This window comes from Mesocricetus auratus, unplaced genomic scaffold (genome assembly GCF_017639785.1).
Source record: "Mesocricetus auratus isolate SY011 unplaced genomic scaffold, BCM_Maur_2.0 Super-Scaffold_100024, whole genome shotgun sequence".
NCBI classification, from domain to species: domain Eukaryota; kingdom Metazoa; phylum Chordata; class Mammalia; order Rodentia; family Cricetidae; genus Mesocricetus; species Mesocricetus auratus.
The window spans coordinates 30,797,773-30,814,276 of record NW_024429205.1 but is presented as its reverse complement, the minus strand read 5'-3'; the positions used below and the strand labels follow the sequence as shown (position 1 = coordinate 30,814,276).

General features: G+C 41.1%; 1 long non-coding RNA gene across 1 annotated transcript in view; it reads left to right on the top strand.

Annotated features, from left to right (window-relative positions):
- The window catches only part of LOC121133831, a 100,189-nt gene extending 85,626 nt beyond the window's left edge, over positions 1 to 14,563 (top strand). Inside the window, exons 3-4 of the long non-coding RNA XR_005870832.1 lie at positions 8,917 to 9,041; positions 14,478 to 14,563. This is a non-coding gene — a long non-coding RNA (uncharacterized LOC121133831). The remainder of the gene's footprint in view (positions 1 to 8,916; positions 9,042 to 14,477) is intronic.
- The last annotated feature ends 1,941 nt before the right edge of the window (positions 14,564 to 16,504 follow it).

Sequence of the window (16,504 nt, the reverse complement as noted above, 5' to 3'; positions counted from 1 at the left end):
GTGTGGAATGCTTTGAGGAGTATTGGAATTAGCTCTTCTTTGAATTTCTGGTAGAATTCTGCACTGAAGCCATCTGGGCCTGGGCTTTTTTGTTTGGGAGACTTTTGATGACTGCTTCTATTTCATTAGGGGTTATAGGTCTGTTTAGATTGTTTATCTGCTCTTGATTTAGTTTTGGCAAGTGATATCTATCCAAGAAATTGTCCATTTCCCTTATATTTTCAAATTTTGTGGAGTACAGATTTTCAAAGTATGCCCTGATGATTCTCTGGATTTCCTCAGAGTCCGTTGTTATGTCCCCTTTGTCATTCCTGATTTTGTTAATCAGCATGCTCTCTCTCTGTCTTTTGGTTAGTTTAGACAGAGGTTTGTCTATTTTGTTGATTTTCTCAAAGAACCAACTCTTTGTTTCATTGATTCTTCTCTGTGTTTTCCTGGTTTCTACTTGATTGATTTCCTCCCTCAATTTGATTATTTCCTGGTGTCTGCTCCTCCTGGGGGAGTTTGCTTCTTTTTGTTCTAGGACATTCAGCTGTGCTATTAATTCTCTAGTATGACTGTTCTCCAGTTTTTTCATGTGGGCACTTAGTGCTATAAACTTTTCTCTCAGCACTGCTTTCAAAGTGTCCCATAAGTTTGTGTATGTTGTGTCTTCATTCTCATTGAAATTGAGGAAGTCTTTAATTTCTTTTTTTATTTGTTCCTTTACCCAGGGATGGTGCAAGTGTGCATTGTTCAATCTCCATGAGTTTGTAGGGTTTCTGCAATTTGTGTTATTGCTGAATTCTAATTTTAATGCATGGTGGTCTGATAAGATACAGGGGTTTATTCCAATTTTTTTGTATCTGTGGAGATTAGCAATGTTTCCTATTATGTGGTCAATTTTAGAGAAGGTTCCATGTGGTGCCGAGAAGAAGGTATATCCCTTTGTATTTGGGTGGAATGTTCTATAGATATCTGTTAAACCCAGTTGGGTCATAACTTCTATTAGTTCTTTTGTTTCTTTGTTAAGTTTCTGTCTGGAGGTCCTGTCTAGCGGTGAGAGCGGAGTGTTGAAGTCTCCTACTATTAGTGTGTGAGATTTTATGTGCATTTTGAGCTTTAGTAGTGTTTCTTTCACGAATGTAGGTGCCTTTGTATTTGGGGCATAGATGTTCAAAATTGACACTTCATCTTGATGTACTTTTCCTTTGATGAATATGAAGTGTCCTTCTTTATCTCTTTTGATTGATTTTAATTTGAAGTCTAGTTTGTTAGATATTAGGATTGCTACACCCGCTTGTTTCTTGGGACCATTTGATTGGAAGATCTTTTCCCAACCCTTTACTCTGAGGTAACGTCTGTCTTTGATGTTGAGATATGTTTCTTGTATGCAGCAGAAGGAAGGGTTCTGTCTTTGTATCCATTCTGCTAGTCTGTGTCTTTTTATAGGCAAGTTGAGGCCGTTGACATTGAGGGATATTAATGACCATTGATTGATGATTCTTGTTTGTGCTTGATTTATTGTTAGTGAAGTTATTTTGTGTAATTTCTCCTCCCTTTTTCTTTTGGTGTTTTGTAGAGTGGGATTATATCTTGCCTGTGTCTTTGTGAATGTAGTTATCTTCCTTGGATCTAGGTTTTCCTTCTAGCACTTTCTGTAGAGCTGGATTCATGGATACGTATTGTTTAAATCTGGCTTTGTCATGGAATATTTTGTTTTCTCCATCTATGGTAATTGAGAGCTTTGCTGGATATAGTAGTCTGGGCTGGCATCCTTGTTCCCTTAGCGTTTGTAGGACATCTGTCCAGGATCTTCTGGCTTTCATCGTTTCGATTGAGAAGTCAGGTGTAATTCGGATAGGTCTGCCTTTGTATGTTACTTGGCCTTTTTCTTTAGCTGCTCTTAATATTTTTTCTTTACTCTGTAGGTTTGATGTTTTGATTATTATATGGCGAGGTGACTTCTTTTTCTGGTTGAGCCTATTTGGTGTTCTGTAAGATTCTTGTATTTTCATAGGCATATCTTTCTTTAGGTTAGGGAAGTTTTCTTCTATGATTTTGTTGAATATGTTTTCTGTACCTTTGAGTTGTATTTCTTCGCCTTCTTCTATACCTATTATTCTCAGGTTTGGCTTCTTCACGGTGTCCCCTATTTCCTGGATATTTTGTGTTAAGGATTTGTTGGTTTTGAGATTTTCTTTGGTTGACGACTCTATATCCTCTAATGAGTCTTCAACACCTGAGATTCTCTCTTCTATCTCTTGTATTCTATTGGTGATACTTGCATCTGTAGTTCCTGATCGTTTACCCAGCTTTTCTATTTCCAGCATCCCTTCATTCTGTGTTTTCTTTATCATTTCTATTTTAGCTTTCAATCCTTCAACTGTTTGAGTTGTTTCCTTCATTTTTTTGGTTGTTTTTTCTTGGTGCTCTTTAGATTCTTTGAGAGATTTGTTTATTTCTTGAATTTTTCCCCCATTTCATGGATTTTTTTGTTTGTTTTTTCTTCAATTTCTTTAAGGGATTTCCTCGTTTCTTCTTTGAGGGTCTCCATCATCTTCATGAAATAATTTTTAAGGTCTGTCTCCTCTCCTTCGTCTATGTAGTCCTTTTCAGGTCTTGCTGGTGTTGGATCCCTAGATTCTGGTGGGGTCATGTTGGTCTTTCTATTGCTGAGTGAGCTCTTATTCTGTCTTCTTCCCATCTCTTCTTCCAGTGGATGCTGGTGGGGTCTTTCTGTCTCCACTGGTCTCCTTCTTTCCTGAAGCTGAAGCTGGACTAGCTGGGGTTTGGGGCTTGGAAGAGCTGATGTCTTTCCTGTGTGGGCGGGTCTTCTGGATGCCAGGAGTGGCCCGGAAGATCAAGGGATGGGAGTGGGGGGAGGATCCCAGCTGGAGACCCAATCTCACCTGAAGCTGGGCTCACTGGGGTTTGGGGCTTGGAAGAGCTGATGTCTTTCCTGTGTGGGCGGGTCTTCTGGATGCCAGGAGTGGCCCCGAAGGTCAAGGGGATGGGCATCGGGCGGGGGATCTCAGAAGCTGGACTCGCTGGGGTTTGGGGCTGGGAAGAGCTGATCAAGGTCACACTTCTTAATCTTCCTTAAGATTTCCTGACAACCAAGCATTCAAACATATGAGCCCATGGAGGTCATTCCTATTCAAATCATCACAGGAACTAAACTCAGGCCATCAAGCTTGCTTGGAAAGTACTTTATCCTGCCAGGCCATCATTTTTCCAGGCCCCATAACTTTATTTGTGGGAGATCTCTTTTTAAATATATATAATATTTTTATTAATTTTTAAAGAATTTAATAAAACATACTTTGATCACACTCACTCCTACCCCTCTCAGGTTCACCCTAATCCTCCTAACTTCAGGTCATATCTACTTCATTAAGTCCAACAAGCTCATAGGTGTGAGACCATCCACTGCAGCATGGCCATAAGCTTAAAGAAACTGACTGTTCCCCCCACCCCAGAGGCCATCAACTGTAAATAGCTCTTCAATTTGGCATGAGGATTAATGACTCCCAACTCCTTCCTTGTTGGAGTGGTGACTAGCTTGATCTTGCATAGGTTTTGTGCAGACACAGCTACTGTAGGTTCATGAGTAAAGCCGTCCTGTCATTCTCAAGACATTGTTTTGCTTCAGTACTCCCGACTTCTGACTTTACCATTTTTCTAATCCATCTTCAATGTGGTCCCATATATTTTTAATGTATATCCGAGACTGGCCTCAAATTTCTGATCCTCCTGCTTCTGCCTCTTTGACATATATTACCAGCATGTGCCACCACATCTGGCCCTGTAACTCTTAAGAAGAGTATATGAGTTTGCGCATAGCCATAACACTTTAGAAAAAAATCAGTGGTAATTTATCATTTCCTTTCTCAGAAATGAAAATAGTGAGTTTCATTTTGTAAATGCCCTTGCAAATAGGAATGAGATTATTACACAAATATGAAACCTAGAATTGTTCTTTTTAACATAAAGTAGGAATGCAGCTTCAGTAAAGACTACTTTCAAATACCACTTGAAAGTAAGATTTTATAAAACTTCAATTTTTAAAACAGTGTTTTCTATCTCACCAAAATAGATCATTGCTTCCAACTCATCTTGATGAAAGCCTACTCAAGACACAGTATTTATACCCTTCTTGACTCGAATATGGAGCTGGATCTATGTTTTACCACATGCTGAATAGGAGAATTCTAAAGCTGGAAGGACCTTTAAAAATAATGAGGAAAATGGAAACTCCAAAGGACATGAAATAATCACTGTTAACATTTCTTGGGCCTTGTATATGAAATGCACATTCAGTGACCCATCTTGAGGTTGGAACTACTGACATTTCAGACCACATAATTTTTGGTTGTAGATGGCTGTCCTATGCCTATGGGACGTTTTGCAACACCCTTGGTCTCTATTCACTACATGCCAGGAGGGTCCAATATGCATAACTGTAACACACATACACACATCTGACAACCAAAATGGCTCCAGGCATTGCCAAATGTCTCCCAGGTAACATTTGGAGTCTTCCATTCAACCCTTTTAGAAGCATCCTCCATGCCAAGGTATTATCATGATGCCCAGTTAATAGATAGAACAACTGAGTCTCAGAAGATTAAATGACTTATTACTGATCATAGATGTAATAAATGGCAGAAGCAGAACTTGTCAGCACTATATAATCCCATATCTTCACCCATAATACCAGGCATCATACATTTTGCATGTATATCCTCAGGAAACTCTCACATCCACTGCAAGAAGTAGGCACAATAATAACTCCTGGGTTCTGTCAAAGCAGAGTTATCAACGTTTTGTAACCTTGGCCAAGATCACACAGCTAAGAAACTACAGTTTTGAATTGGACTTCAAGCCTTTTTGATCCCAATGTTTGCCTTCTCAATGGCAATGTTCAGAACTGAGGGCTTCCTATACTGTACTCTTCCAAGGAGAGCACGAGACATCCAAATTGTTCACTCATTCGTTAATTATATGTGCAGTGACATCAGAGAGGCAGTCCACTACACTCTGAAGAGCACTGCCTCACATCCTGCCCTCCTAATGAATACCTGTGCACTGTGGATGAGTTACATATGTTCTTTGAGCCTTGAGTTCCATTTCTGTAACCAGTAAAAAGGAAACAAAATTTTAGGATTGTTATGAAAAAATGATGTGTTGCATGGAAAATGTATTGATTTCAGTTTGAGGAGGTACCTCATTGGGTGAGAGTGCTGATCCCCAACACTAAGACACACAAAATCTTGGCTGCAAGTGCCTGTATCTCAGTCAATGCTCCTGCACATATACTACATACCACACAAACATATAAAATGCATAGGGAAGAATGAGCACATAGAGAGTGATCAATAAAAATGCTAATAACTGCTATTATTGTCATTGCTGCTTCCCAGAAGGAACTGAGCTGGCTAACTTCTGAATGCATGCAGAGGTAAATAATATGGAAACAGATAATAAGAAAAATCACCCTGCAAGGAAAATGCAATTGAAGTGCCAGAACAATCCCTAGGCAGTAAGACATGAGCGCATTTACCTGCTGTTCCATATGTTAGTTTTTGAAGGAAAAAAAAAGCACAGTAATTCATGTTTGTCATTAGATTTTTAAAAATCACAGCACTTTGACTTCATATTGGTAAATGCAATGGAATATACTTACAGCACAAATTGCACTCACAGGAAACTAAAATATATCGACCATTTTCTAGATTTCTTGTCATCAGTTCTGTTTGCTTCTACTCGGAGGATTTGGGGGCGAAAAAGAAAACAACTTCTGTTGCTAGGAACATTTCAGTAAATTAATATATACCTCTGCCCGCAGAGGCCCCCATGAACTAGTCCCCCCTTCCCCTGAAAACCAAATTACACACAGAGGTATGGCTGAGTCTAAAGAGGTTTGTCAAGGTTAGTCATTTCAATTCAAAATTTAGTTACAGATGCTAAATACAAAGGCACGGACAATATTAATTCTCTCTCTCTCTCTCTCTCAAGGCACTTGGCTTCTCCACTTTGAATTTGCTTGATTTTTATTTCTCCTTATGCAAGTTGGTCAGATGTTCTAAGACTCACATGGAAGGCTGTGTTTAATGGCTAGGGGTCAGATTTTGGTGTTAGAAGCCTTATGATTAAAGGTTAACTCTCGATGTAATCTGTAAAACTAGAAAGTGTGTTCCCCTCTGCTGGATTGTTCAGCTTCCTTCTGAATTGGAAGATTAAATTTAAAAGTATAACACATTTTAAAAAGCACTGGGGTACATATGAGACTAACAGCACTAATCTTTTAGGGAAATAAGCAGGTTAATTCATCCGAGGCAAAAGAGCATAGCGGCTAACTGGGGGAGCTTCAGAGTTTCAGGGTGTGGCTTCAAGCCCGAGTTCTGTTATTTACCTGCAACAAAAGCAACTTAAGGAAGGAAGTTGTCTCTCCATTCAAGGACACAGGCAGTCTATCATGGTGGCCACTCAGGGCAGCAAAGGCTCAGGTCACATCGCCTCTGCAGTCAGGAAGCAGAGAACATGAATGGCTGGTGCTCAACCCTCATTTCCTTTTTGATTCAGTATGATAGTGCAGTCTATGGGATAGTGCCACCCACATCAAGGATGGGTCTTCCCAAATAACCCCATCTAACTGCATCACAGACACGCCTAGAAGTTTTTGTCCTAGGCAATTGTGGTTCCTGTCTCATGGACAATCAATATCAACCACCACTGAGCTAGCCTGGCACTTGTTTCTAACCAAAAGAAACAGCAAAGACAATGGGATGTCATTTCTGTGATAAGGCTATACAAGAAGTTTGCTTTGTCCTTTTCTGGCTTTAATGAAGTAAGTTTCCATGTGTGAGCTTTAATGTTTGAAAGAACCATGGACAGGGAGCCAACAGGTGACAAAGGCTCATAGTCCAACAGCCCTTGAGAAACTGAAAGTATCCAACAATCACATGGTGAACTTGAGAGGAGATCTGTTCCCTAACATGAGACCTCAGCCCTAGCTGGTGCCTTGATCTCAGCCTCTTGCAAGCCTATAGCAGAATATTGTTGAAGAACACATGATGATGTTTGCCTGCAATCCCAACACTCAGAGACTGAAGGGCAGTTTGCAGCCAGCCAGTGCTACATAACAAGACCCTGTTTTTAAAATTAAATGCATTAAATAAGAAAATCTATAAGTAGTAAGTAAATATGTTGTGTTAAAGTACTAAAATCTGCAAACTTGATTTGTAGGGACAGCAGCTGCACCATCCAGATGAACAATTAACATCTCCTTCCCCGAAGGTGGGAATGGTGATACTTAGATCTTAGGAAATGATGAGCCATCAAGAGGCTAACATTTAACACACCATAGCTGGTACCTTGTAAACTGACTTTACATTGTACTATTATTTTATTCACAACACTCTGTATTCACAACTCTTGTCCACCTCAGGATAATTAATGTGATGGATAGGACTTTTAAACACACAGGCCAATGTTAGAAACCACATTTCATGTGATTCTATGGTAACATTTTAGATTCAGTCAGGCTTCTGCATGACCCTCATACACTGAAAGTGAGGGAGACAGTTATGTGTGTCTAGTTGCCAGAGGAAAGGGGATCCCAAAGGGAGGTAACTGGGAATGAAAGTTCCACAGAAAATCCCAACAGAGAGAAGAGCATATGGGCTTAGCCAGCCAAGGGTTTCCCTCATGGCTTGTAGAACCATTTGGCAAAAGCATGGGAAATTAGGGAGTCTCATATGTCATTGTTGGGAATAGGAAGGCACTCTTCAACACAGTGACCCAGTTTCTAGGCAAGTATTCTAAGAAGTTATCAGACAGGGCACCAGTAGTTTGCTTGTCCATTCATGGACAAGAACCCTAATAAATGACTGGCATTTAACCATTTTAACCTATAAATAAGACAATTTCATATAGTTTTACTTAACCGAACAGCATTTGAGACAATTTTAAAATTCAAGTGGGATCATGGATCAGTTGAAATTTCACCTCACACACACTACACACATACACATAAGTAGGCGGAATTTTCCTGTGCCCAGGCAGCTTCCCAAATAACCAACACAAAAACTCAATATTAATCACAAATGCTCAGTCGATAGCTCTGGCTTGTTACTAGCTACATCTTATACTTAAATTAACCCATATTTTCTTATCAAGGCTTTGTCATGTGTCTTGGTACCTATTCTCAGTATAGCACGACCATCTTGCTCTCTCTGCATCTCCTGGTGACTCGTTCACTCCGGCCCTCTTCATCCCAGTATCCTCAGATTGATTCCCCACCTAAATTTATCCTGCCTTGCTATAGGCCAATCAGCTTCTTTATTAACCAGTGAGAGTACTACATAATCACAGTTTACAGGATTATTCCTTAACACACATACAGTCATGTTTCTATATTCATGGAATTCATACCTTCAGATTTGACCATAAATCAAAATACTTGAATTTTTATGTCTATTTTACATATTCACAAACCTTTTTATTGGGTAGCCTAGATATCACACTATAGTATTTATTAATACATTAGTATCCTACTGTATTAGGCATTTCAGTAACCTATAAATAACATAAAGTATCCAGGACCATGCTGCATAGGTTATATGCAAATGCTAGGTCACCCTGTATGATAGACTTGATTGTTCACAGGTTGGGCATCTTTGTGGGGAAACTAGAGCCAATCTCCTGAGAATATTGTTGGGCAACTGCACATATGTGTGTGTATATATAGTAGCATTCTTCTCTTGTCCGATTGAATATTTTTATTTGATAATTTTTGACAATTTCATGTGCAATGCACTGTAATTATATTCACCCACACATTAACACCTCTAATTCCCTTCTCTCTTCTACCTTGCTCCCTCTTTCCAGATGGTTTCTATTTTACCCTCACGTCTCTCCTTTTCTGTGCAGACAGTCACAGTTGCTGTGTGTCCATGATTGCAACAGCCCTGCTGTATCCAGAAGACACTACCCCATTGCCCTCCTCCCAGTCCTTCAGCTCCTGCAGATGCCTACCATCTGAAAGTCAACCATCTGTAAGTCAAATGGACACATATTCTCAAAGACAAGTCTTAAGAAACTCATGTTGGATCAAGAACAGATAAGCAATTTAAATAGACCTATAACCCCTAAAGAAATAGAAGCAGTCATAAAAAGTCTCCCAGCCAAAAAAAGGCCAGAGACAGATGGGTCAGTGTGGAATTCCACCAGAAATTCAAAGAACAGCTAATACCAATTTTCCTCAAAGTATTCCACGCAATAGAAGCAGAGGGTCATTGCCAAACTTTTTGCCAGGTTTCAATAACATTGATACCCAAACCACGCAAAGACACATAAGGAAGAGAACTTTAGACCAATATCCCTCATGAACATTGATACAAAAATACTCAATAAAATAGTGCTGAAAGGGCTGAGAAATAAATCAGTGAAACGCCATCCTTTACAATTGCCACAAACAACATAAAACACCTTGGGGTAACACTAACCAAACAAGTGAAAGACCTGTATCGCAAGAACTTTGAGTCTTTAAAGAAAGATATTAAAGAATACACCAGAAGATGAATAGATCTCCCATGCTCTTGGATAGGTAGGATCAGCATAAAAATGGCAATCTTGCCAAAAGCAATCTACAAATTCAATACAATCCTCATCAAAATCCCAGCACAATTCTTCATAGACCTTGAAAGGACAAAAATCAACTTTATATGGAAAAACAAAATACCTAGGATAGCCAAAACAACCCTGTTCAACAAAGCAACGTCCAGAGACATCACCATCCCTGACTTCAAGTTCTTTATAAAGCTTGGTACTGGCACAAAAATAGACAGGTAGACCAATGGAATCAAATGGAACACCCTAATATTAACCCACACATGTACAAACACCGGATTTTTGACAAAGAAGCTAAAACCATACAATGGAGAAAGAAAGCATCATCAACAAATAGATTCATGTCTATTGCCATGCACAAAACTTAAGTCCAAATGGATCAAAGACCTCAACATAAATCCAGCCACACTGAACCTCTTAGAAGAGAAAGTGGGAGGTATCCTTGAATAAATTGGTATAGGAGACCACTTACTGAACATAACACCAGTGGCACAGACACTGAGGTCGACATTTAATAAATGGGACCTCCTTAAACTGAGAAGCTCTGTAAGGCTAAGGACACAGGCAACAAGACAAAAAGGCAGGCCACAGAATGGGAAAAGATATTCACTAACCCTACATCTGACAGAGGGCTAATCTCCAAACTTTACAAAGAACTCAAGAAACAAGTCTCCAAAACACCAAAGGATCCAATTTAAAAAGTGGGGTACAAAACTAAATAGAGAATTATCAATAGAGGAGTCTAAAGTGGCTGAGACACACTTGAGAAAGTGCTCAACACTCCTTAGCCATCAGGGAAATCCAAATCAAAACAACTCTGAGATACCATCTTACTCCTTTCAGAATGGTTAAAATCAAAAACACCAATGACACTTTATGCTGGAGTTGATGTAGAGAAAGGGGAACACTACTCCACTGCTGGTGGGAGTGCCAATTCATAGAGCCACTTTGGAAATCAGTATGGAGATTCCTCAGGAAAATGGGAATCAGTCTACCACAAGACCCAACAATTCCACTCTTAAGCATATACCCAAAAGATGCACACTCATACAAGGGCATTCATAGCAGCATTATTTGTAATAGCCAGAACCTGGAAGCAACCTAGATGCCCCTCAACTGAAGAGTGGATAGAGAAAATGTTGTACATTTGCACAATGGATTACTACTCAGCGGAAAAAAAAACAATGGAATCTTGAAATTTGCAGTCAAATGGATGGCACTATAAGAAACTATCCTGAGTGAGGTAACTCAGTCACAAAAAGACAAACATGGTATTACTCACTCATATATGGATTTTAGAATGGATTAGGGGAGTGCCAGCCTACAATTACACTGCTAGAGAATCTGGGAAACAGGGAGGACCCTAAGAGAGATATGCAGATATCCAGATATCCAGAGAATGGGAATGGTACAGGATCTCCTGAGCAGATTGGGAGCATGGAGGGAGGGGAGAGGAAGCTGGGCAAAAGAGAGGGTGAGAAGAGAAGAGGAGAGGACTACATGGGGAAGCAGGAAAGTTGAGTTGGGGGAAGAATAGATGAGCATAGGATGAGATATTTCATAATAGAGGGAGTCATTATAGGTTTGAGGAGATATATGGCACTAGTGAGATTTCCAGAGATCTACAAGGATGACACCAACTGGCAAACTAAGCAATAGTAGAGAGGCTACTTTAAATGCCCTTCCCAGATAATGAGATTGATGACTATCTTATATACCATCCTAGAGCCTTCAACCAGTGGCTGATGAAAGCAGAGACAGACATCCACAGCTAAACACTGAACTGAACTCCTGGAACCCAGTTGCAGAGAGGGAGGAGTGATGATCAAAGGGGTCAAGACCTGGCTGGTGAAACCCACAGAGACAGATGACCTGAGCAAGGGGGAGCTCTTGAACCCCTAACTAATGTCTGAGAGGCCAGCAAGGGGCTAATCAAGACCCCCTAAATGTGGGTGTCCGTGAGAAGGCCTCAGAAATCTATGGGGCCTTGGACAGTAGATAAGGATTTATCTCTGGCATACAAATGGACTTTGGGAGCCCATCCCACAATGAGGGATACTCTCTTAGCCTGGACACATGGGGGAGGGCCTAGGTCCTGCCCTGGATGAAATGACAGACTCTGAAGATTCCCCCATGGAGGGAGGGCCTCACCCTCCCTGGGGAATGGAGTAGGGATTGGGTGGGGAGTTGGGGGTTGGTGAGGGAAGGGGGTGAGGGGAGGGAGAGGGAACTGGGATTGACAAGTGAAACAAGCTTGTTTCTAATTTAAAATAAAAAGAAGAAAGAGACTCATGTTGGGTGTGGGTGATATATACCTGTAGTCCTAGAGCTTGGGAGTTGGAGATAGGAGGATGGATTGGACTTAGGAGTTCTAAATAAATGTAGGCAACATAGTGAGATTCTTTCAAAATAGAAGACTTAAACTCTTACAGTCCAAATGTAGGCAAGAAAGGAAGTCAGCACAGAAGAGTTCTAAAGAGTAGCAGTGTGAACTTGAAACCAAAGGGCAGAAAACAGGAAGAGGGAACTAAGTTCTTCCATCTTAAGAAATGATGGCTGACTCCAGGAAAATTACCTCAGGCTCCACGGGCTCAACTTTAAAAAGAACTAAAAAACTTATTTTGTCTTGGTAATAAAAGGAGAAAATATACATGAAATAGATTAGTAGATAACTTACAAAGAACAATTATATATTATGACACGCAAAATAGTTTTATTTCTGACAATAACAACAACAACAAAAAGATCACCTAAGCTAACAACTCCCAAAGAGGGTTATTGAGACTTCTAAAGGGTGAAAGGACACATGCTCACATTGCTGCTGAAGTGTACAGGTCTAATTTGGAAGTCTACAAAAATATATCTAATGAGAGGGGGAGTGTTATTGCTAGCAACCCATTACCATTACCACTGAAACAACAAATCAAAAGTAAGCCAGAGCTGTGTTCCAGTACCTGCAGATCGCCTGGGAACTGCACAGAGCTCCCAATCCCGGCGGGAGCCAAGCACCCCAGACCCCAGGTCTTCTCTCCCACCAACAAGACCAGGAAGCCAGAGGAGGCAGGGAGTCCAGGGAAGCAGCTATTCCTGAGGCAGCATCAGGAAAACAGGCCGGCTTCCAAGCCTGTGCTCCAGTGCCTGCGGAGCATTTTTTGGTTTGCTTTTTGTTCCATTTCTTGCATTTTTTGCTTTGTTTCTTCTTCCATTTCCTGCCTTTTTTGGTATGTTTCTTCTTCCAATTCTTGCATTTTTTGCTTTGTTTTTTCTTCCATTTCTTGCATTTTTTGCTTCGTTTCTTCTTCCATTTCCTGCCTTTTTTGGTTTGTTTTTTCTTCCAATTCTTGCATTTTTTTGGTTTGTTTTTTCTTCCATTTCTTGCAGTTTTTGGTTTGTTTTTTCTTCCATTTCTTGCATTTTTTGCTTCGTTTCTTCTTCCATTTCCTGCCTTTTTTGGTTTGTTTTTTCTTCCAATTCTTGCATTTTTTGGTTTGTTTTTTCTTCCATTTCTTGCAGTTTTTGGTTTGTTTTTTCTTCCATTTCTTTGAGGGATTTTCCTATATCCTCTTTTAGGGCCTCTATCATTTTCATGAAAGTGGTTTTAAGGTCGTTCTCTTCTGCTTCGTTCGCATTGGAATGTTGGAGTCTTGCTGGTGTGGAGTCTCTAGAATCTGGCGGTGTCATATTTGTTTTTCTGTTGCTGAGTGTGTTTTTGTATTGTCTCTTTCCCATCTCTTCTTCTAGTGGGTGCAGAAAGAGCCCATTACTGGTCTGAGGACCAGAGTTCCCTTTGGTGGGTGCTAGCAAGTCCAATAATCTGGTGGTTCTTCTCTTCCTTGTCCTCGTTCTTGTCCCATGGGTGGAGAAGAAGAACAGGAATCTGGGGCTCTTAGCCTCCTACCTGGTCTCCTGGACCCTATTCTGGGTCCTGTTGTACCTGATCTGGAACAGCTACTCCCCTGGTCTCCCTGGGGTTTACTGGACAGATAGCCTAGTGAACTTTAGGTAGTTGAGAGACCCTGACTTAAAAACAAAACAAACAAAACTGAAGCAAACAAGAAAAAGACCAAACACACACACAAAAAATTTAGGACAGCCCCTGAGGAATGATACAACTGTTGTTGTCTGGCATGTGGCATACACATTCGTGCACATGTACACAAACAAAAATATGCACGCATGCACGCACATACATGGCAGAGACCTAATTTGCAGAAGTGAAAACCTTGTACCATCTCTGTCCTGACTCCAACCATACCATGCCCTGTGCAAATCAGTACTGAGCAAAGCTGAGGGGTATGTGTACCCACAGAGCTGAGCAGACACCTACAGATGAGGGGTATATGTACATTCAACTGCTCCTTAAACTTTCTGTGAGCACATCATCTTTCATTCCAGTTGACACCAACTCGAGCTATGCCCCCAACTCTGGGATTATAGTCTGTACTAAAAGAAACAGAACCAATGGCATGTGTCTTTATGTACAAGTGGGCTTACTTGAAGTAATTTGCTCATGTGATTATGGGAGCAACTGTGTGGACTGGCAGGCTGACAACCCCAGGATGAGTTCAAAGGCTGTCTGCTGGGCTGAATTCCCCTTGCATGGGAAGAGGTCAGTCTCTTCTCCATCTAGCCCTATGACTGACTGAATGATACCTGTGATGGTTAATGCTGACTGCCAACTTGATAGGATCTAGAATCGAGCCTCAGGGCAGGAGGGTTCTAGAGTAGGGTATCTGAAGGGAGAAGCCAGACCTGTGCTAAATATTGAACATCATCATCCATGAGCTAAAATCTTGAACTGAATGAAAAGGAGATAGTGAACCAAGCACCAACATCCATCTCTCTCTGCTTTTTGATTACAGATGCACTGTGACAGCTGCATCACACTCTTGCCACCATGCTTCCCCTGCCTCAGATAGTAAGTCAAAATAAAAATTTTTTAAAACTTGGATTGCTTCTTGTCTGGTGTATGGCCACTTTTCTGTTGCTGTGATAAAATACCATGTCCAGAAGCAGAAGCAGCTTATAGAAGGAAGGATTTATCTGGGCTTACAGTTCCAGAGAGACATGGTTGCAGCAGGCATGGAGGCAGGAACAGCTATGAGATCACATCTAGATTAGTGAGCAGGAAGCAGAGCAGATTGAGAATGGTGCAAGTCTTTATACTCTCAAAGTCTCCAGTGACATACTTCCTTCAATAAGGCCCCATCTCTCAAGCCTCCCAAACAGTGCTGTCAATTGGGGACCAAGTATTGAAATGCCTAAGATTTATGGGGGACATTTCTCATTCACACTATGACATCCACAGCAAAAAGAAAGGTAACTGCAGTGGTGGTTTGGGTAATACTCCCCACAGACTCATATATTTGAATGGTTGGTCACCAGGGAGTGGCACTGTTTGATGGGGATTAGGAGGTAGGTGTGATCTTGTTGGAGTAGGTGCGACTTTGTTGGAGGAAGTGTGTCAATGGGGTGGGTTTGATATATCAAGAGCTCCAGTCAGGCCTAGTGTCCTCTTTTCCTGCTACCTGCAGATCCAGATATAGGACTCTCAGCTACCCCTCCAGCACCAAGTCTGCCTGTGTGTTTCCATGCTTCCACCGTGATGACAATGGACTACACCTCTGAAACTGTGAGCCAGCCCCAATTAAATGCTTTCCTTTATAAGAGTTGCTGTGGTCATGGTGTCTCTTCGCAGCAATAGAGCACTGACTAAGAAAGTTACTAATACAAGGCCCACCACACTATGGACGGTGAAACTACTAAGTTCATAGGTAAATAAAACTCATTCAAAATAATCAATTCAGAAATATCCAGAGTAGCCGGGCATAGTGGCCCACTTAGCAGGCAGATCGTTGTGAGTTTGAGACTAGCCCAGTCTACAGAATGAGTTCCAGGCCAGGCCAGCCTAAGGTAGACAGGGAAACTCTGTCATGAAGAACCAAAAAAATAAAATAAAATAAAAAGAGAAAGAAAGGAGGGAAGGAAGGAGGGAGGGAGGGAGGATCCAGAAGAGTGATGTTTGACCAAGTGTTTTAACCTATGGCCCAATAAAGTAGACACAAAATTATCCATTGCAGAGCCTCACCAGGAATATTGCCATCTGTTGGAGCAAGGCCCTTCTATGTAAATCAGACCTCAGCTTCCTATGCATAGTAGATACCTAGAAACCCAGCTGTTTCACAGGCCACCAACTGGCTCCACCAGCTGGGGCAACCGAGAAACAAGATAAGGAGGTAGATTGCAGGAGTGTGTTACAATGGGTGCTGTAACAATGGAGGTGACTACTCCTAACCCAGTTGCAAGGAGGAGACAAATGGTCTGCAAAAAGTAGAATTTCAAAAGCTCAGCTGCCTCATACCTTGGAGTGTGAATGAAGACAATTGTTCTGCTTGCTTCATGGAGGGAGGCACTCACACAGCCCAGGACAGGAGCTTCCCTCTAGAATGTAATGCTTCAACTTGGAGGAAGTTGCTACCCAACACAAGCTGAGAGGAGTATATAGCATGTTTCTATTAGCTCCAGCCATAGGAAGCCTTCAGGAAGAGCTGGTGATACTGTTATTCAGACTACATGCTGAAGACAGGATGCTCCTTTCTCCTAAAAAGATATCTGAACAGTGTTTTTCTGAGAAAGATGGGATGGCCTACTGTTTAAGAATGATATAATCCATTCTAGTTCCTAATAAAGATGATCATGGAGCAGGGTGGCATTCCAGCCAGTGACTTCCACCATTCTAAAATCTACCCCTTTCCTCCCTACTCACCCCTGGTAAAGGTTCTCCTTTTTTCTTTTTTCTTTACTCAGAAAAGCTTTGAAATAACACCCACAAGTGGCTATTGTAACTGAGATGTGGGAAAGGGGGGATGTAATTGTAAATATCAACCTA